This window comes from Hylobates moloch, unplaced genomic scaffold, assembly GCF_009828535.3.
Source record: "Hylobates moloch isolate HMO894 unplaced genomic scaffold, HMol_V3 SCAFFOLD_3, whole genome shotgun sequence".
Lineage (NCBI taxonomy): Eukaryota > Metazoa > Chordata > Mammalia > Primates > Hylobatidae > Hylobates > Hylobates moloch.
In genome coordinates, this window is record NW_026652278.1 from 162,154,144 (window position 1) to 162,177,564 (window position 23,421).

Sequence of the window (23,421 nt, forward strand, 5' to 3'; positions counted from 1 at the left end):
TCCTACAAGAAATGCTAAAGGGAGTACCTCAATCAGAAAGAAAAGGATGTTGATGAGCAATAAATAATCACCTGAAGGGACAACACTGACTGGTAATAGTCAGTAAACAGAAAAACACAGAATATTATAACACTGTAACTGTGGTGTGTAAGCTACTCTTATCTTAAGTAGAAAGACTAAAAGATGAACCAATAAAAAATAATAACTACAACAACTTTTCAAGACATAGTACAATAAGATATAAATAGAAGCAACAAAAAGTTAAAAAGTGAGAGATGAAATTAAGGCAAGTTTTTATTAGTTTTCTTTTTGCTTGTTTGTTTATGCAAATAGTGTTAAGTTGTTATCAGAGTAAAGTAATGGGTTATAATATAGTTTAGGCCTCATGGTAACCTCAAACTTAAAAACATACAATGGACACACAAAAATTAAAAAGCAAGAAACTAAATCATATCACCACAGAAAATCATCTCCACTAGAGGAAGGCAGGAATGAAAGAAGAGAAGGCCACAAAACAACCAGAAAACAACTAACAAAATGGCAGGAGTAAGTCCCTACTTATCAATAATGACATTGAATGTAAATGGACTAATTTGCCCTTTGCCTTGACAGGCTCTATACTGCCCTGTGGAAGAGCTTGGGTGTAGGAATAAGGTTGAAGACCCTTCCTGGATTCTGAGAATTACCATAAACTTGCATTCCTGGAATACAGGTTTTTGTTTTTATTATTTATTTATTTATTTATTGAGAAGAAATCTCACTCTGTTGCCCAGGCTGGAGTGCAGTGCCGTGATCTCAGCTCACTGCAACCTCTGCACCTGCGGGTTTAAGTGATTCTCCTGCCTCAGTCTCCTGAGTAGCTGGGATCACTGGCATGCGCCACCACGCCCAGTTAAGTTTTGTATTTTCAGTAGAGGTGGGGTTTCACTATGTTGGCCAGGCTGGTCTCAAACTCCTGACCTCAAATGATCTGCCTGCCTTGGTTTTTAATAGTTCTGTCTGGTATCTGTAATCAGAATGGGTTCTCTTCAAAGAAAGGCTGTACCATTGAAGGAAGGAACCTGAACTGAGAAGCAGTAGACAGGAATTCTTATTCTTTATCTGGTGGTCATTAACTCCAAATAAACTCTTTAACCTATCTTGGTCAGTTTCCTCTGTGACCTCTAAGTTCTGATATTTTGTGATTTTGTGTTTATACCAGTGAAACCTTTGTGGTTATAGACTGTATGAAATACCAATGACAATGAACACTGAGAATCCTGGAAGGTTGGGGAGAAGGAGCTGAGTGGGTGGGGCTCAAACACTAATAGGTAGCATGGGGCTGGCGTTCTATCCAGTGGATCAACCAAAAAGCAAAGGAACTGAGCTGGTGGCATAACAGGCAGCTGAGCCAAGACTCAACGGGCAGTGGGGGGAGAATGCCAGTTCAAGCAGCAGTCAAGCAATATTTATGACCAGATTTTCAAACTGTTAAAAGAGTCTGTGGTCAAGTAAGTGGACCAGTGTTTTACAAACTTCTATTTCAGTGGAAGGGTGGGGAATGTTGGAGAATGGGGCTTCTAAAAGATATTATTACAATCTCACTACTTACACAGCATCTGAACACACGAGTAAAGTAGAATATTGAAATTACCTAAATAATGACATAAAAATCACTTTTATTTCAACCGTCTCAATATTTTATAAAAAATATCTAGAGATATCCCTGTTCACTTTTTAACATTACCTCTAAACCCAAAAAGTAAAATGAACTGTAATAAACAGACAGAGTTACAGGTCGTGGCTGTCCATAAAACAGGACTAGAACGTGTTTATTCAGGGTTTTCAGGAAGTTTAGTTGATGGATTCAGTTGGAAGCACTATTAATTATACCTTCTCAATTAACAAAATAACCACCAAATTAACCAAAAATTGTGGTTGTAAAGAAACACTATCAGAATAGTACCGTTATATTGTCTAAGTATCATTTTCAAAATGTTAAAAGTATGTAGGTGGGTGTGTACCTCTTAGGATGGTTCTTATAAAACAACAACCACCCCCAAAAAATAATAAGTGTTGGTGAGGATATGGAGAAATTGGAAACCTCATGCTTTGCTGGTGGGCCTGTAAAGTGGCACAGCTGCTGTGAAAGACAGTTTGGCAGTTTCTCAAAAAGTTAAACTTGAAACCGCTACATAACTCAGCAGTTCTATTCCTAGGTATATACACAAAAGAATTTAAAGGAGAGACTTGAACAGAGAATTTATAAATCCATGTTCATTGCAGCATCATTCACCATAGATAAAATGTAGAAACAACCCAAATGTCCATCATGGATGAATGGATAAACAAAACATAGTATGTACATGCAATGGGACATTGTTTAGCCTTACATATGAAGGAAATTCTGACACATACTACAATATGGAAAAATCTTGAAGACATTATGTTAAGTGAAATAAGCCAGTAATAAAATGAAATTATACAATTCCACTTATATCAAGTACCTAGTATAGTCAAATTCACAGTGACAGAAAGTAGAATAGTGGTTATAGAAGAGAGGAATGGGATGTTACTCTGAAATGGGTACAAACTTTCTGTTTGGTAAGGTGAAAACACTGGAAATAGATAGTGGTGATGGTTGTACAACAATATGAATGGACTTAATGCCACTGAATGATACACTTAAAAATAGTGAAAATGGTAAATGTTATTAATATTAAACCACAATTTATTTGTGTATGTGCGTGCACATGCATGGACAACACACACAAAATCCTGACCTTCCCTTTTTTCCAGATGTTTTCAGCAGATTTATTCATAATGGCCAAAAAAATGGAAACTGAATGTTCATTAGCAGGACAACTGATAAATAAATTGTGGTATACAATTAATATGTAATATGGTAGGCAGAATTTTAAGATGACCTTCAAGGTTCCTAACCATTGATATACGTGCCCTGAATAGTCCCCTCTCCTTGAGTGTGGGCAGGACGTGAGGAAGTAGTGGGATGTCCCTTCTGTGATATCATTCCTGTAATTAAGTTGTGTTATTTGGTCTAGGTGAGGGAATTTTTTTTATTGAGGTAATTATATACATACATATATATATTTTTGTATATATACATATTATATACATACATATTATATATAAAATTTACCATCTTTACCATTTCTAAGTGTACAGTTCAATGGTAATAAATAAATTTATATTCTTTTTTCTCCTCCCTTCCTCCGCTTCCCCCTTCTTGGCCTCTGGTAACCACCAATCTATTCTCTGTCTTCATGAGACCCACTTTTTTCACTTCCAGATATGAATGAAGACATGCAATATTTGTCTTTCTGTGCTTCGACCTTACCTTTGTGCGCATCGGGCAACTGGTTCATCTTCCCAGGTATGAAGGGAGTGTCATTTCCTTTTCTCCAAAACTTCGTTTCGAACAGAGAGGATAATTACCAGCAATAAAGGAGACTTGGCACAAATTTGGAGCCAAATCCCCTTCCCCTTGGTTTAAAGACCATTTGTGGACAAAATGGCCAGTCTGAATTGGGGGATACAGGTTAAAAAGAAGAAGAAAAATCTTGTGCAACTTCAGAGAGTTTACACTCGTGGCCAAATGGAACAAGTTTCTTTTTTATTTGGTACATAAATTTGTCCTAAGCAATGCACTCAAAGGGAAAATTCCCCAACAGCAGTGCTGGGTCTAGAGTCATTTGTCAAATTAATCATGATATATTTTCTTGCCTTGAATAGTGTCAGCTGGAATATGTTACATTCCATCTTAGGAAGGGAATCCAAGTGTAGAATTTCTAACCAACAATTTTTCAGTCTACAGAAAGAGTGAAAGTCCAAGTCCTTTCATTACTGTTCACAACACTTTTTCCATGGTCTTTCGGTTGGGAAGATACAGTCAAATGGCGGAATGAGCATTGAAACCTCATACAGAGTTATGAAACCAACACAGTGTTGGTGTTAAGGGAGACCAGGATTCTAATCAGAGGCAATGCTGGGTTTGGTACAAGATAACCACTTAGGGAAAATGGAAAAATAATGTCAGGCCTGATAAATATCTGACAAAAACTGAGTCCAAATGCTTAACTCAGTCTTTTTTCCGATACTGCATCTGAAGTATGTGGATCATCTGACAATGAAATTTTAGCATTCAGCCATATAATATTTGACAAACTAATGTACTTCACACTGAAACCTGCAAAACTATAGTGAATTATAAAATTAGATATCAATTTGAATACTACACAATTTTTAAAAAGTAAAATTTTGTAATACGGAAATGTTATGTTCATTTACTTCATTTGAAGTATGTCTATATTCTATTTGACTCAGGAAACGTAATCTAGTCACCTTGCTCATGAATGTCCACAGGAAAAAAATAAATTTGGCTATCCACTAACTTCTCTAGTTTCTGAATGTTATTAGTTATGAGTTTTTTTCTCCTCCTCTTCCAAATTTGGACCTAATATTAGGACAAGGGACATATACATCTCTACATAAAAAGCAGAGGGCTAGAAATTTTCTGATCATTTGGATTTTAAAAAACATTTCCCATGGAACGTACAACAAATTGAAGCAATATTTTTAAAGAAAATATATTTTTCTTAATGTATCATGTTAATTTCCTCTATTCTTGTCTTGTTTGAATGAGAGTAAGCAGTCCATTGGAAAAAAAAAGATATTTTCCTGTTGCAGTAAAGAATCATATCATCTAGCTTTTTGGCATTGGTGTAGAATCCAGACATCCTTTATACTATGTAATATGATGACTAGAATTTAACCTAAGTGATTAGCCAATGCACTAGATTAAAAGTGAATGAATCCACTCAAGAGACAGGCAAGCACAGGGGCAAAGCAGTCATCCTTAGCATCCAACTCTTGCCTTTTAGGTTCATGTGAGCATGGGGAGAGTAGAAAAGACTGAATATGAGGACAAAAATTGCTAGTCACCTGAGGCCAGATTTTTGTCTTGGATTGTTTTGGGAGAACTTTGCCAACAACTTAGAAAAAAATGATTAACTTGGACATTCACCTATAATTCTTAGAACCCCTCCCGCTGGTGCAAAATATTAGCATAGGACACTCTTGTTAAAATGGTCCTTTGAGGTTTAGTATCTCTAGGCTAACTGAATCTGTCTCGATCTCATTTCATCTGAATTATAAAAGCCACATGTGTTCTGATGTTCCAATTATGTTGTCACATTGAGTCATGAAAGCTAGCAAGCTTTGGGATTAGTAGAGGAGAACATTTTGAAATAATCTAAAAAAACAGACAAACCATGCTTTTTAATTACAAGAGGGTGGGGAATGAGGAGATTTTCCCCAAGTGGAAATTGTACCCAAATGGAAGGAAGGCTTTACAAAAACAGAATTATTGAAAAATATCAGTAAAATAATGCCTAGGTGTTAAGTCAAATAGTGACTCCATGTATATTTTAGCCCAATTAAGCCGATAAAAGTTGCCAATTTATCCATTTGTTGATGAAAACCTTTGCTGAATGTTCACTATATACCAAGCATATACAGTCATGTGCCACATAACAATGTTTCCATCAACGATGGACCACATATACAATGGTGGTCCCATAAGATTATACTGCTGTATTTTTACTGTATCTTTTCTATGTTTAGATATGTTTAGATCACAAATAGTTACCACTGTGTAACAATTGCTACAGTACTCAGTGCAGTAACATACTGTCCAGGTTTGTAGCCTAGGAGCTACAGGCTATACTATATAGCCTAGATATATTGTAGCCTAGGCTACACTATATGGCCTCGGTGGTACAGTGGACTATACCACCCTAGGTTTGTGTAAGTACACTCTGTGATCACACAATAACAAAATAGCCTAATGACAGATTTCTTGGAACATATTCCAGTTGTTAAGTGACACATGGCTGTAGATAAGTATTGAATAACACCCATGTGTAAGGGAAATGAAGAAAGAGCACCTTCTGGCCCTTTGAGGAGTTTCATTCTCAGAGATGACCCGCATCAGACAGGGATGGCTGCCTGTACCAGGCTAGGCTCTCTACCATACTTTCTCACAAGGAGGAGAGTGATTTAGAATGTCCTGGAAGTATTTCATTGTTCTATCATGTTTGCAACTGATCAGCATTAGAAAGAAATTTTGTACCATGGAGAGTCAAGCATACTAATGACACAATGTGTACTTATAAGTAAACTCATCCCTTCTTTGAAACCCATCAATAAAAGCAAACTTTTGGCCCCTGGGAGACACAGTGACATTACAGTTTGAAAACCTATTCCAACAAAGACCATCAAATCAAGGACTGAGTCTTATCCACCTTTGTACTTGCGGCACCGGGCTTTGCTCAGAGTAAGTGCTCAGAAAGTCTTGTTTTTTGTTTTTGTTTTTGAGACGGAGTCTCGCTCTGTCTCCCAGGCTGGAGTGTAGTCGCGTGATCTCCGCTCACTGCACGCCCCGCCTCCCAGGTTCACGCCATTCTCCTGCCTCAGCCTCTCCGAGTAGCTGGGACTACAGGCGCCCGCCACCACGCCAGGCTAATTTTTTTGTATTTTTAGTAGAAACGGGGTTTCACTGTGGTCTCGATCTCCTGACCTCGTGATCCGCCCGCCTCGGCCTCCCAAAGTGCTGGGATTACAAGCGTGAGCCACCGCGCCCGACCAGAAAGTCTTGTTTTATCTAGAGTGAAAGAGGTAGGCTTCTGCACAGCAGTATACATAGTATGCTCAGAAGTAGCCTGAGTAGAGGCTCTGAAGTGTCCCCAGTGCAGTGATCCAAGTAACTTAAGGTTAATTTTGCCACCCTGTGTAAACACAGACTGCCTGAGGCCTTTTCATTTCATTTAGTTTGGAAGTCACATAAGACAGGGTTCAGAATTTAAAAATTGGATACTCTCTTGGATATTGGTGATGGGCCATGAAAAATAAATTAGTCCCTTTAAGGAGTATTTTTAAAACTCAGGAATTATTTAGAGAAAAAGAAGGGGCAAAGCAATTTTTCCCAATAAATTTTTCTGTAATCAATTAAATCTTTTTAGGATTTGGATAATATAACAGACTCAGAATTTTGTCATAAAAAATAAAACTGCCAAGATAATAATATAAAATAAATGTAGAATATTTAATTTTTATGAATTTTCTTTTATTAAAAAATTGACAAATTATCCCTCAACAATCTTCCAACTGTTTAAAGTATTAAAATGATATATGCTATTTAAAAATTATTAGGCATTCATTAAATTGGCAAGATATTAGATTTCATGTATTCAAGATTTTGCTTTGGTAAGAAGCAAATTCCATAAACTCCCTATTGGAATCATGTATTTTGGGAATTAGATATTCTTGGATGTGAGCTGCAGTTTTCTTCTAACTGCAGGGAAAATGCTGTCTAAAAGAAAATAATAAATTTGTATCTGCTGAGTTCTCTTAGCATAAGGCACCAACAAAACAGCCTTCAGGAAGGGAGAAGAAACCATCCTCCTACTCATCTTTCAGAGGATTCAGATAAAGTGAAGAAGAATCGTTCTCCAGCTCCTTTGGAATTTACGCCGTCATCAGGGGAGGCTTGTTACTGCTGGATCCAGTGTCTGCTCAAGGTTACTTATTCCGCTAAGACACACATCCTACCATGGACCACGGCTTTGTAGCTAGCCAGGCTCTGAGTGTGTGTGTAGATGAACCATTTCTCTCTCCAGTAAATGAATGACAGTCTTTCTAGGGCTCTTGTCTTCTGCTGGGAGGCAGAGCATCTCTAGCCCAGGAAGAATGCCCAGACAGAGTCAGGGGGAATGGGGACACGAGATAGAGTTCATATTTGTGATCTATCCCCTTCATTTCTCTTTTTTCTCTCTCTCCGTCTTTCTTTCTTTCTTTCTTTCTTTTTTTTTTTTTGCATGGGTGGTGGTCAGGATGTGTTGTTTTTGTTGTTGTTGTTTAAGATATCATTGGTAAGCATTTCAATATGTGTTTACCAGATAGTATAAACTATTATAAGAACAGAAGATAACAAGACTTTTAATTGGTACAGAAACCTATATTGGGCATCTATTTTGTGCAACCCACCAAGCAGGTCATACGGGACATGCAAGACTAATGAGACATAATCCCTCCTTTGTGGAGCTTACAGTCTAAGTGACTGAGACCGGCTCGCAGGTAACTGAGTGTTTCAGTCATACTGACCTGTCAGGCAGTCTTTGGTTGCTGAGTACATGGTTATAAAGACTGTGAAGAAACAAATCACCATTCCACCAAAGCAAATCAAATAACAAAGACCCAAATTGGATCATTTCTCATTTCCTATTTTTAAATGTACTTCATAAAGACATTTACTTACTAAAATCAGTTTTTGTCTTATACAACATTAAAGAAACCATATGACCCTTTTAATATAGTTCAAGGAAATTATCTGAATTAAGTAACTTGATTTGTTATTTTTCACCATTGTGGGAATTTTTAGAAGCACCATCATTCTAATTAATAGCAATGAAATACAAGCTTATTTAATAGTTTCTTCAAGTTAGATATGCTCATAGTTTAGTGACAAAAGGTAAATAAAATTAATAAACTTCATAAAAATCAGTGGACTCTGGAAAACATTTTAAAAATTCCTCTGTGAGCAACAGACTTTCAACACATTTTCCCCCAAAGATCAAAGGGCATGAATTAAAATGAAAGAAGGAAAGTCTGCTAATTTTTAACCTTTAAAGATTAAGTATTTAGGAAGCGATAGAAACTGAAAATGTCATATACTTTTTGAAAATTAAAAGAAACATGGAAACCCTGTTCACATGATAAAATTACGACTGTGCACAAAGAATTTTTAAAAGTCATTACTCCTGGATACTAAGATTAGAAATACTTACATACTAAGTAGAGTCATAGTCAGAAAAAAGAAACCATCTGACTGATTTTTGAGAATCAATTAAAAAGTCCTTTGAAATATTAGAATCATTCTGTATAATGGCAAGCACATGGTAGGGTAGGTTCCTAATAAATACTGGGTACAGTTGGGAGAAAACAATGCAGTTTTGGACTAGAGAACCAAAACTTCTGGACTTTTCTAGGCTTTTTTATTATGGCCAAGCCTCCACTGGGCCTGACCACTGGCATAATTGGTATCCTAACTTTGGCTTTTTACTGAATAAAAATAATAAATATTTCTACAAAGGATCACCCCATCCTGGAGGCAGCTCATAGTACAGAAATTGGAATAATCTTGTCTTAAGCTTCTACCAACCTCGTCCATCCTGCTACACACACCATTTTATACTCCAATGAGTATTTAATTCAACAAAAAATAAAAGTTAAATGACCATTTCAGACTGAAAAAAAAACTGTTTAGGCAAACCAGTTTTTGGATTGACTTGCCTGGTAAGTATTCGCAGTCACTCTGGTAGCCTATGTGCATACCCATCCCAGGAGAGGCTATTGAGTCCTGAAGGGTGGAAGATGGAAAATGAGTTTTGTTTTGCTGTTTTGCTCTTGTTGCCCAGGCTGGAGTGCAATGGCACGATCTCAGCTCACTGCAACCTCCGCCTCCTGGGTTCAAGCAATTCTTCTGCCTCAGCCTCCCAAGTAGCTGGGATTATAGGCATGCCCCACCACGCCTAGCTAATTTTGTATTTTTAGTAGAGATAGGGTTTCTCCATGTTGGTCAGGCTGGTCTCGAGCTCCCGACCTCAGGTGATCCGCCCACCTTGGCCTCCTAAAGTGCTGGGATTACAGGCATGAGCCACCATGCCCAGCTGGAAAATGAGTTTTGAAAGCAAGAACCATACTGACCTCTTAACTCTTGGGTGCCTTCTTTTTCTTACCATTTCTTCCTTAATTGAGGCACAAACCTTTTAGCTGTTATGCAGTGAATATATCATGGAAGAATGTTTCTTTTAAAAAGGAAAACAAAGAAAAATAAAATTCAATGTCTAAAATATGGCTATGGAGTAAACTAATAATATGCAAGGTGTGTTTACATATAGTCTACCTTTATCATTTATGATTTTCTTTTCCAGTTGTATCTCCAGTATATAACTTTACAAGCATTATTTTTATGTGAAGCTGTGATACTTTATGGATGAACTTGACAAAATTAGATTTTCTTTTTTTTTTTTTTTTTGAGACGGAGTCTTGCTCTTTCACCCAGGCTGGAGTGCAGTGGCGCGATCTCGGCTCACTGCAAGCTCCGCCTCCCGGGTTCACACCATTCTCCTGCCTCAGCCTCTCCGAGTAGCTGGGACTACAGGCGCCCGCCACCACGCCCGGCTAATTTTTTGTATTTTTAGTAGAGACGGGGTTTCACCGTGCTCTTGATCTCCTGACCTCGTGATCCGCCTGCCTCGGCCTCCCAAAGTGCTGGGATTACAAGCGTGAGCCACCGCGCCCGGCCAAAATTAGATTTTCTTTTGCCAAGTGTATTAGGCTTCTCCAGAGAAACAGAACTAATAAAGTATAGGAAGAGATTTATCATAAGAAATTTGCTCATGTGATTGTGGAGTCTGAGAAGTCCCCAGATCTGCAGTCAGAAAGCTGGAGACCTGGGAGAGCTGATGGTGTAGTTGTAGTCTGAGTCCAAAGGCCTGGGAACCAGAAAAGCCAATGATACAGTTCCAGTCTAAAAGCTGGCTGACCCAAGGCTCAAGAAGAGCTGATGTTTTAGTGTGAGTCTAAAGGCAGGAAAATCCGATGTCCCAGCTCAAAGGCAGACAGGCAGGAGGAATTACCTCTTACCTGAGGGAGGGTTTGGGTCTTTTATTCTAGTCGGTTGATGGGATGAAGTGCACCCACATTAGGCAGGGAAATCTTTTTGCTGAGAATCTTAATCTCACCCAAAAACACACTCACAGACACACCCAGGGTAATGTTTGACCAAATGACTGGGCACCCTGTGGGGCAGTAAAGTTGACACAGAATTACCCAACACGGCAGGTGAGATTCAATCACATGATTCAGTAATTTTAATAATTATATGATTAAATGCTAATAAATTTACATGCAAAGAATTTTGCCTATATTATAAGCTCAAGTATTTGGCCATAGAACATTTAAAGACATGCTTAGCCAGTTTAAGGAAAAATTAGTTAGCCATTGCAACATTATCTTCAAAGCTATTGTTGGAATAAAAACGATCCTAAAAAAATAGCCCCCACTTAATGTGTTGATTAATTCGTCTATCTAGCCATGAATGTGTTCCACAAACTTTAGTTGAGTATCTACTATATGCTAGGCACTGTGCCAGGCACATGGCATACAGATACCAAAGAAAATAAACCTGGTTTCTGCCAGCTAGGAACTCCGTCTGGCAAGGTGGGACAGCCAAATAAATAAATTAGGAGTAAAGTGTTAATGGTAGGCTGGCCTGACCACACATCCTGTTAGCCTAGAGCAGTCCTCTTTTCTATCTGTTTTCTCAATCTACGAATAGCTCTCTATCATTTGCAAACATACCCTAAGTTGGGCAATAAATTTTGCAGCCACCTGGGTGTAGGCGATGTGAGAGAAGTTTCTCTAAGATACAGTAGGCGTGCCCATGGAGGGAACAGATGATCTAGCTGTTGGAGGGTGGGAGAAGGAGAGCCCTCAATCCTGGGATTAATCCTGAAAAATGAAAGTGGTGTTTAAGATGCAGAGAGAAAAGGAAAGGAGCTCTGTGAAAGAAGAAAACTCTGTGGATGAGGAAAAAGAGGCAGGGCTCAGTTGTAGGTGCAGGACAATTGTAAATATGCAGACCTGGCTAGGGCAGTGGGGGCTGAGGGGCTGAGGGGGCAATAAGGCCATGGGGGGTTGCAGCCACCACATCCCAGAGGCCTCACTCTGTTGTGCTAAAGAGCTTGAATACATCCTGATGGCGGTTATATGACACAGTGGCAGTCATGGCAGATAATGATTTGGTTAGATTTGTGATTTAGAACAACAAACACATCTGGTAAAAGTTGACTTCCTGGGCCAGACACGGTGGCTCACGCCTGTAATCCCAGCACTTTGGGAGGCTGAGGTGGGTGGATGACCTGAGGTCCAGGCTGGCCAACATGGTGAAACCCCATCTCTACTAAAAGTGCAAAACTTAGCCAGGTGTGGTGGTGCATGTCTGTAATCCCAGCTACTCAGGAGGCTGAGGCAAGAGAATCCAGGAGGCAGAGGTTGCAGTGAGCCAAGATCATGCCACTGCACTCCAGCCTGGGTGACATAGCGAGTTTCCATCTCAAGAAAAAAAAAAAGTTTAAAATTCAGTTATTACATATTTTATCTTAGACTATTGACTAACTTCACATTCGTGCAATACAGAAATGGGGGAGGTAGCATAATAGCCAATTTTTCCAATTGATTGGAATACACCTTTTGCTTTTGTATATTTTTGTGAGAAAATTATTTCAATTTAAGCATTATGTAATTAGTGACCACTTTTCAGGAATTGAATCACTCTGTAAATCCAGATTTGTGAATGGGGAGACAGAACATCAGAAAGTTATGAAAATAAAACTTGAAAAGGTAATATAAAATTTAAATGAAGTAGGAAGAGTCAGAAATTCTTTACACTTTCAGAAATTTATGTGAGTGTAAACTCAAATTATGTGAGTTTTTGTGATGATTTAGTGATCACTGCCTACAATTACACTGTTTTTAAGGGATGACACTTGGCAACCATTTAACTGAACTTCACTTTCCCATTGGAGGTGTCGGATGTCATGAGAAGTTAAGAGACTAGGCAAGTCATAGTCAGAGACATCCCTAGACCAGTGTAACATTTCCAGGAAAGACACAAGAGTTGTATTTATCATTACATTCATTTCCTTAATATAGCTCATATCCTTTTTTGAAGGATGTGTTGTAAGCCTGAGGTCTTTTTAGAAAATCTCAATTTGCCTGACAAGAAAATAAAGATCACAAAAACCATTAGTTTCTCAACAGGAAAGTAAATAAGATGAAAAATCCTTGTGTGGTGAGTTAGTATTTTGAACTCTCTCTGTCTCTTTTCCTCTGTATTCTCTCTCACCCCCTCATGTCTCCTCCTTTCAATTAAACTAGTAAGTAAATAAGATGAAAAATCCTTGTGTGGTGAGTTAATATTTTGAAATCTCTCTCTCTTTTCCTCTGTATTCTCTCTCTCCCCTTCGTGTCTCCTCCATTCAACTAATTATATCATCTCCTGCTTATTGAACCAAGAAAGGAATGTGACAGAAAGAGAAAAAAAAGAGCCTCTACTAGGATTTTGAGTTTACAGAGATAAGGCCTTGGGGAAGCAGCAAGGACTCATGGCATAGACCAGGAGTTCTAACCAGGCAGCTTGTTTCCACCCCTTAGGGGACATTTGGAATTGTGTTGTGTGGGATTGGGGAGATGTTTGTCACAATAACTGGGAAATATCTCATTATCTACAAGTAGTAGGTGGGGCCAAGGATGCTGAACATTCTGCAAGGAGTGGACAGTCCTACATACCAAAGAAGGGCTGACCCCAAGTGTCAAGAGCACCCCTGTTAAAACTCACTGGAAGGCAAAGATATAGAAAAATTGGAACCCTTGTACATTGCTGGTGGGAATGTAAATGGTGCAGCACTGTGAAAAACAGTTTAGCAATTAAACAGAGAATTACCATACGATCCAGCAATTCTGCTTTTGGGTTTAATCCTTTTGCAGCCAAAAGGATTGAAAGCAGAGATTTAAACAGATATCTATACATCAATGTTCATGGCAGCATCATTCACAATAGTCAAAAAAGGTGGAAACAAGCCAAGTGTCAATCAGTGGATGAAAGGATAAAGAAAACATAGTATATACATACAACAGAATATTATTCAGACTTAAATAGGAAGAAAATCTGACACATGCTTCAACATGATAAATTTTGAAGATAGTATGTTAGTGAAATAAGCCAGTAATAAAAAACAAATATATAACTCCACTTATAGGAATAGAAAGTATCTAGAATAGTCAAATTCATAGAGACAGAAAGTAGAAGGGTGGTTGCCAGGGCCTGAGGCAGTTAGTGATGAATGGATATAGAATTTCAGTTTGGAAAGATGAAAAAATTCTGGAAGCAGATGGTGGTGATGGTTGCACAACAATGTGAATGTACTTAATGCCACGAACTATATACATTTTAAAATGGTAAAAATGGTAAAGTTTATATTATATATATTTTATCACAGTTTAGAAATAAAAAATGCCACTCACTCATGGAGAGGAGCTAATGTTGAAAGCAATTCTGTTTTGCCCTTGGTACCAAAATTGAAGAAGGCTGGGGGAAGAAGCATGGTGGGCAAGCATGAGAGGCAGATAGTGTGGGCTCCTGGGCAAGGGCCTGCACCCTGCTCTTGGGGAATGGGCAGAAACCTTGACAGATTTAAGACAAAGGAAACTTGGACCTCATTTCCTGGGTAAATCCCTGAGGGGAAAAAAATATATATATACATATATATATATATATATATATATGGGAACTGAAGGGTAGGCAGATGGAAATAAAGGCCTCATAAGGATTGAATTTGTGACCACAGACAATCCAGGTTGATTCGCAAGTCAGTGTCCACTGAGTAGAGACAACCTACAGAACCACACGAGCCCCTCCAATGCCTTGGTTCTGTGTGAGCCACCTCAGAATTCACAGGTAACAGCATATGGACAGGGAAAGTTCCTGAACTGACTGCATAAGGGCTTGAAATAGAATTTTCATTGCATCATAAAGTTAAATTTCTTGCATACTGAATCTCCAGCCTGATATAAGAAGCCATCATAGCTGGGCATGGTGACCTGTAGTCCTAGTTACTCAGGAGGCTGAGATAGGAGGATCACTTGAGCCAATGAAGTTGAGGCTGCAGTGAGCTATGATTGCACCACAGCACTCCAGCCTGGGTGACAGGGCAAGATCCTGTCTCTAAAAAAAGAAAAAAATAATAAAAAATTAAAAAGAAGCCAATATTACATTCCTTTCAGCTCTAAGCTACCCTAATGCTTGGAGCCTTCATAGTAACATTCCATGGTAATTTTTTCACGTGTATGAGATTTTCCATCATAAGTGACTACAATTAGCATATCTGGGTGATGTGTATGTGTTGGTTCCTTGTTTTACCTGGAACAGAAGGAAGGAATTGGCTGCCAGATACTTGAAAATTTGTTGTTGGAAATGGCAGCACTGCATGTAAGAGGAGCTTGTTCAAATGAATCAGTAGATAAAAAGTGGAAGCTTGGGACACCACCCACTTTGGCTCTTCCAGCCAAGCTCCCTTCAACAAGAGGAATGAAAATTGTAGTTCAATGCCTGCTGCTCACTTATCTTGTGTCTTATATCTTACGGCAACTTCCAGAATGAAGAGACCCTGCCACAATGAGGGACTGAGTAATTAATTGCCTGAAACACATGGGTAGTCTGAAATTTGAGCTTCTTATAAAGGTGTGACTCACAGCTTTCTTAGAAAAAGAGCACAAATATCCACTGCACCAGGAACAGGGAAATTTCCTTCCCATCTTCTTCTCTTTCCTATTAGGTAAGTGCTTTTTATTCGGTCATTTCCAAAATGTTTTGGGGTTGGGGGTGCATCATTTCAGGACACACCCTATGGAGAGCTGGGATACTCTCCTCTTCCAAGGCAGCACAGCCCACACCCAAGCAGCTTTCAATAGTAGGTGACTATTTTCTATCTGGGAGTGGAGGAAGGAAAGTGGAAAGTTAGTTGAATAAATATAATTAAGCTATGGTGTGAGATATTTCAGTACACGGTCTTGTTTTTGTTTTTCTTTAAAGGAATAATGCTAAACCCAGTTGGTTTTCTTTTTCTTTTTCTTCCTTCCTTCCTTCCTTCCTTCCTTCCTTCCTTCCTTCCTTCCTTCTTCCTTCCTTCCTTCCTTCCTTCCTTCCTTCCTTCCTTCCTTCCTTCCTTCGAGACAGGATCTCATTCTGTAGCCCAGGATGAAGAGCAGTGGCATAATCATAGCCCACTTCAGCTTTGACCTCTCAGTCTCAGGTGATCCTCCCCCCTCAGCCTCCTGAGTAGCTGGGACCACAGGTGTGCACCACCATACCCAGGTAATTTTTTAATTTTTTGGTAGAAACAGGATCTCATTATGCTGCCCAGGCTAGCCTTGAACTCCTGGCCTCAAGCAATCCTCCTACCTTGGCCTCCCAAAGAGCTGGGATCCAACTGGGTTTTGGAGATAAATCCCTGAGGAAAAAAACTGGGCTTGGCTCCCCAAAACACCTGGATTTTAGTATCTGAAAATTACAGTTAATTGGAAAAACATAATTCCCACTTAATATAGCTTTAACCTGCTGATCTCAATGTACTATGATTACTCCCAGTGTTAATTTTAAGTTTGAAATATAGTCTCATGTAAGAGGTGACTCACATAGAATCTCATCTCTTCATCTTAATAATTCTACTGCAGATAAATGTTCTCTGGGCTATTAAGGCAAATCCTTGTAATCCTGGGAATGTGGTCCTTAGGCAACTAACCTCTTGATGGAAGAAAATAATAAAAAACAACAAAAAAAAACAGTCCTGGTCTTCATCACTTTTCTGTACTTTACTAAGCTTGGGTTTGGGTAGTTTCCAGTTTTCTAGTGTCCAGAGAGAATTCATCTGCCTATAAGACTTCTGAATATTCTTGTTTTCCTCACATTTCCGTGTGGACTGTCTCAGTGTTAGCTTTTCCTCTTGCTTGTCCTGCTCGCTCTCTTCTCCCACACCCCACACCCCTTCACCCTGGGAATTAAAGGCATGTACTCTGCAGTCTCAGTAACACCGGCTTTTAAGTGAGACCACAGTACAAAATAATAAATGAGATTTTTTTTTTTTGAGACGGAATCTTGCTCTGTCACCCAGGCACCCAGGCTGGAGTGCAGTGGCGCGATCTCGGCTGACTGCAAGCTCCTCCTCCCGGGTTCACGCCATTCTCCTGCCTCGGCCTCTCCGAGTAGCTGGGACTACAGGCGCCCGCCACCACGCCCGGCTAATTTTTTGCATTTTTAGTAGAGACGGGGTTTCACCGTGGTCTCGATCTCCTGACCTCGTGATCCACCCGCCTCGGCCTCCCAAAGTGCTGGGATTACAAGCGTGAGCCACCGCGCCCGGCCTATAAATGAGATTTTAAACAATGTTTGAAGTGGGTGCGAGCCATGTTGTACATTTCAAGACCAATATTCTTGCAGAAGCCATTGTGGAAGATGACGAAAGGAAAATGAATCACAGATGAGGAAGAAACAAAAACAAATGAAATAAAGAAAACAAACGGACACAGACTTTAGGAATGATGTTTGATTCCTAATTAGGCTTGATATTACCATGTTTGGTTACTGGTGTGTTTTCATTCATGTCTTTTGACCTGCTTAAAAAAAGAGGCCACTTCAAGGGATCCACATTTCAATTTCAGTGTGTCGCACAATTACTGCATACTAAGAGTCTATTAGCCATCATTCCTACAGTAAGGCCTGGCTTGTTCATACACTGGGTGCATCTCTGATCTAATTTTATTATGGATGACAGCATGACATTCATTTCCACTACATTCTACACTGCTCTAATTCTGAACTTGGCATGTAATAGCCATAAAATAACATGAATAAAGAAGGGAACTCCTGCACAGAACTCTGGAAACCAACGCCCAATTTACGAGTCCAAGCATGCATGACTACTGTAAACCAGAATGGTACTAAAACCAATAAATATATGAGAAGAAAATGAATAGTTATGTAAAGGTTTATTGTAGACACTGGTTCATTTTCATAATTTTAGGTTGAATATACCCAGCTGATGAAAGCTTTGAAAAACCGAGTATAATTCCTTATTAAAATTAAAAGCACAACCTGTTTTTTTTTTTTTTTTTTTTTTTTGAGACAGAGTCTTGCTCTGTTGTCTAGGCTGGAGTGCAGTGGCACCATCTAGGATCACTGCAGCCTCTGCCTCCTGGGTTCAAGCGATTCTCCTGCCTCATCCTTCCAAATAGCTGGGATAACAGGCTTGTGTCACCATGCCTGGCTAATTTTTGTATTTTTAGTAGAGACGGGTTTCACCATGTTAGTCAGGCTGGTCTCAAACTCCTGACGTCAGTGATCCACTCGCCTCGGTCTTTGAAAGTGCTGGGATTACAGGCGTGAGCACCCATGCCCAGCCAACCTGTTATTTTTGAAAGAAAACTAACTTTAGGGAACTGGATATTTGCATGGCACCAAAGTTTCACCCCAGGATGACTAGCAAATTGACAAAGGGAAAATATATCTTAATAGTAAAGAGAATTGTGGCTGCCATTATCTTAATTTGAGAATCAAACTTGGCATCACTAATAGTGAGAAAACCAGGCTCAATGTGATTCTGATGCCATGCACTATGTTTTTAAAATTTTTATTAAAAATTTTTTTTGAGAGAGAGGGTCTCGGTCTATCACCCAGGTTGGAGTGCAGTGGCATGATCACAGCTCACTGCAGCCTCCAACTCCTGGGCTCAAACATGTTCCTCCCATCTCAGTTTCCTGAGTAGCTGAGACTACAGGTGTGAGCCACCATGCCTGGCTGCTGCCATGCAGTATGAAGGAGATAGCCTCATCTATGAGTATTCTTCAAAATGTGTAACCTGAATCAAGTCAAGACTTTAGATGTGTAGGCTATACAGAGGATGGAGGAACAAGTTAAGCCACTTTAAAGAAAGAATCAAAAAGTCTAGAACTGGGGCCTTCTATAAGACAGGCTTAGTAAAGTACAAAAAAGTGATGAAGACCAGGACTGTTTTTTTTTTTTTTCTAAGGCCTGGCCTTTTAAAAAAGTCAATAGCATGAGAAAAGGGGAAACAGGGCTGGGCTCTGGATTAAAAAAGATGGAAGACATAAAAATTGTCACATGTGTTCCTTGATTAGATTCCAAATTGGAAAAAAAACTCTACATATACTGAGCTGATCATTATACAATGTCTACATGCATTGAAACATCACACTGTACTCCATAAGAATGTGTTATTATTATGTAGCAATTATAAATAAAAATTAATTTTAAAACAGTATGTTCTTAAAAACCCTATAAAACCATGGTCATAATTTGAATATGGACTGGGTATTATATGATATTAAGGAATTATTGTGAACTTATTAAGTGGCATATATTGGTATTTGGTTATGTTAAAAAGGGGTCCTCATTTTTTTTTGAGATGTATGCTGAAGTACTGGAGGGTGATTGACTTTAAAATGGTCCAGCAACCACAAAAAAACAGATGAAGCAAAGATGGCAAAATAATAAAAATTATTAATTAAATGTATTGGGTTATGGGTATGCATTGTACTATTTTTTCTATTTCTCTGCATGTTTGAACATTTTTATGATAAAAAGGTAAGGAAAAAAACCTTAGCTTTTATTAGTTGCTAATGAAAATCAGGTGTTTCAAAACTAATTAGTTTTTCTCTATCCATTTGGACCAGATCACCATTCCAAATGAGCAAAAAACTTAAAAATAAAATAACATACTGATAATTTCTAAAAATTAAGCACAGGTGCAACCCTCAAGTGGCAACAACAGCAGCAAGATGGCAATAATTTAAGCCACATCAATTTCCCTTTAATTATCTTTATCTTATGAGATACAAACAAAAATTCGCAGTGGTAACTGTGCCTGGTGTTTATGCTTAAATCCATATAAATTGGTTACTTGCTGTTCATATCAATGAATGATTTTTAAGTGAATGGTTTAAAAGTGAAAACAACCCTGGTAATCACAAATTATCTGTTGTAATCAACTTTTCCACGTGAGTTAATTGAAGCATAGTGAGTACCAATAAGTAAAAAGAGAGCTAGGCTTAGGGAACAGTTCACAATTTACAAATAATTATGCCACTTAGCAAATTAGTAAAGTAATTTACTCCTCACATCTACAAACCTTGAACAACACAGGTTTGAACTGCGAGAGTCCGCTTATATGTGGATTTTTTTCAGTAAAAGTTACATTAAGTGTGCCTGGCTCTCCTGCCTCCCCTACCACATCCTCTACCTCTTCCACCTCTGCCACCCCTGAGACAGCAAGACCAACCCCTCTTCCTGCTCAGCCTACTCAACTTGAAGAGGACACGGATGAAGACCTTTATGATGATCCACTTTCACTTAATGAAAGTTAACATATTTTCTTTGTGATTTTCTTATTAAAATTTTCTTTTCTCTAGCTTACTTTACTGTAAGAATACAGTACATAATACATCTAACACAAAGTATGTGTTAATCGACTGTTTATGTTATCAGTAAGGCTTCCAGTCAACAGTAGGCTATTAGTAAGGTGTTTGGGGAGTCGAAAGTTACGCTCAGATTTTTGACTGCAAGGGTGTCAGCACCCCTGACCCTTGTGTGGTTCAAGAGTCAACTTTTTTTTTAATTGGCCTACTCTCCTATCTGGATTTATGCGTAGAGTATATGGATTAAATAAGATATTTATATTTTACTGTATACATTTGACTTACATCATCTTGACTTGGTGGTTGAGTGATCATTATAAAATTGCTGGAATTCATTTCCTGTAAGAATAAAGTAATTAGCAGTTGGGCATAATGGAAGTGGCACGGGACTAGGAGTTATAAATCCTGAATGATATAGGCCACACTTATGTGCTTGTGTAACTAAATAAATATCTGTCTGACTTTGGGCAAATCTTTAGTCTTCTTGAGTGTTAATATCCTCATTTAGATATATGCATGGTTAGAATAGGTTAGAGACTCTTAACTTGGGTTGGAAGGATCCACAAATTCCCCTGAAATTAACATATGTCATGTGTATTAGTGTAGAAGCATTTTTCTGAGGGAAGTGTGGTAAATTAGATACAGTCACAGGTCTTTGCAGTAACTTCCATCTAAATGTATTGTCTTTTTCCCTGTCCATTGATTTGGGCTGGCCTTGTGACAGCTACTCTGTCCAAAAGAATGAGGCAAAGGCAGAAGCACAGGGCACAGTGGCTCATGTCTGTAATCCTAGAAGTTTGGGAGACCAAGGCTGGAGGATCACTTTAGGCCAGGAGTTTGAGACCAGCCGTGGCAACAAAGCAAAACCCTGTCTCTACAAAAAATTGAAAACTTAGCCAGGTGTGGTGATCTATGCCTGTAATCCTAGCTACTTCGGAGGCTGAGGCCAGAGGACCACATGAGCCCAGGAGGTCAAGGCTGCAGTGAGCTATGATTGTGCCACTGGACTCCAGACTGGGTGACAAAGTGAGACCCTGTCTCACACACATACACACACGCACACACACATACACACATAGTGTATATATTTTGTATATATTTTATATATAATTGTATATAAATATATATTATATATAATATATAAATATATTTTGTATATTATATATTATATATATTTTGTATATAAAATATAAATATATTATAATTTTTGTGTATAATATATACTATATTATATATAATATATATTATATATTATATTTTGTATATATTTTATATAATATAAATATTTTGTATTATATTTTATATATTTATTATTGTATATATATAATATATAATATAAAATATATTTTTGTATGTATAATATAATTAAATTATATTATATTATATATTATATAATTATATATATAATTTATATATTTTTATAAATATAAATAATTTATATATTATAAATAAATTATATTTATTATATATAATATATAATATATATGGGATAAATTTTTTTTAAAAAAAAGGAATGAGGCAGAAATGATGTCACGTGACTTCTTAGCCTTGGTCTCAAGAAGCCTTGCAAGTTTTGCTTTCATTGTCTACCAAGTGAATTAGCCACTACCAAGTGAATCAGACCTAGCTGTCTTGCTGGAAACACATGGCCCAGCTGACAGCCAACAACAACCACCAAACATATGACTGAGGCTATCTGGGCCATTCAGCCTCATGTAAGCTATTAGATGACTGAGGCTGCCTGAGTGATCCCAGACAAAGCCAGGAGAACTACCAGCTGGGCCCAGCACAAATTGCAGAATTACGAGCAATGTAACGGTAGTTGTTTTAAGCCATTAAGTTTTGAGATGGTTTGTTATACCATACTATCTAACCACTTCAAGAGGATACATAGATTTTTATCTGACTCTCAAAGATTATGAACTACTACTGAAGTTGAATTAGATTATTAAAAATTGTGGTTGGGCCCTGTGGCTCATGCTTGCAATCCCAGCACTTTTGGAGGCCGAGACAGGCAGATCACTTGAGGTCATTAGTTCGAGACCAGCCTGGTCAACATGGTGAAACCCTGCCTCTACTAAAAATACAAAAATTAGCCAGGTGTGGTGGCACACACCTGTAATCCAGCTACTCGGGAGGCTGAGGCATGAGCATCTCTTGAACCTGGGAGGTGGAGGTTGCAGTGAGCCGAGATTGCGCCACTGCACTCCAGCCTGGGCAACAGAATGAGACTCTGTCTCAAAAAAAAAAAAAAATTGTATGATTCCCTGTCTCTCTACTCTCTTCATAAACTATGTCAAAGGCATGATTTAATTTAGCAAATCTTGCATTCAAACTGCATTTTAAAGTAAATCCTAGAATTATGTAACTGAAGAATCAGCAGGTCCTTGAGTCTGTAGTTCAGAGAATTTCTCTTCTTTCCTCTTGAAAAAGTATGTTGGGCAGTGTTTAAGCACCTCTTTCATTCTCCATATTTTTTAAAGATTAAAGCAATTTCATCTGAAACTTCTATTTACATTTTGGTTTGTTATTTCTAGGCCAGTGTTTCAACTTATTTATGACAGTTAGAATCTGCTCCTAGGTGATTTTAACCTTAAATTCCTTCTTACCTAAGAGTCTGAGAGTGTTCCATTTTGCATCCTTCACCATTGACATAATGCCATCACAGCTGGCCATGGATCCTAGGCTTTCTTGCTTTGGATTCAAACAGCCCTTTTCATCATCTAGAATGTTAACCTCCTTTTAAACTTTCTGACTCTTCTCACATATTCTTGACAGATTTTTTTTCCCATGCTTGTTTTTCTAGATCAGCTTTTGCATTTTACACACACCATTTAAAAATATATCTGATCTCAGCAGACAGCTTCCTACCCAAAGACACTAAATCTTTTTGGCTACCTCCTTCCTTTTTCTTTTCTTCTTCTTCTTTTCCTTCCTGCGTTGGACCATTTACAATAGTAGCATCAGAATTTTATTTTGAGGAATCTCCTCTGCTTCTTTTTGGAATCTCAGACCGGGGTGTCAAAGTCAAGCTTTTATAATTTCCTGAAATATTTTTAGGCTCAGACTAACAGAGTGTGTGTCTGGCAGTGACCACATCCCTCTGGAATTTTCTGATGGCCAGGTGGCCCTCTTCCAGGGTTCCTGTCACTTCTGATTTTCCATTCAGGGCCTCCTTGTTGGCCAGAATTAGAAGCAGGGTGTTAATCCTCCTCCTCACTTCCTCTCCGTCTCCCTTCTGAAAGATGAAATTATCATTTGGGTTATTGATTCTTACCCTGGCTGCACATTCAAATCACTTGGGGGACTTAA

The 23,421-nt window shown here is 38.4% G+C and overlaps 1 long non-coding RNA gene across 2 annotated transcripts; it reads left to right on the plus strand.

The window, feature by feature from the left end:
• The first annotated feature begins 6,558 nt into the window (after nucleotides 1–6,558).
• Nucleotides 6,559–20,569, plus strand: LOC116466030 (uncharacterized). Of its 2 annotated transcripts, XR_004247327.2 has the most exons (4): nucleotides 6,559–7,577; nucleotides 15,276–15,455; nucleotides 15,857–15,994; nucleotides 19,880–20,569. It is a non-coding gene; the product is annotated as an uncharacterized LOC116466030 (long non-coding RNA). The 2 variants fall into 2 exon arrangements; XR_009212951.1 differs by lacking the exon at nucleotides 6,559–7,577 and having other exon boundaries at nucleotides 13,647–15,455.
• Nucleotides 20,570–23,421: the final 2,852 nt, after the last annotated feature.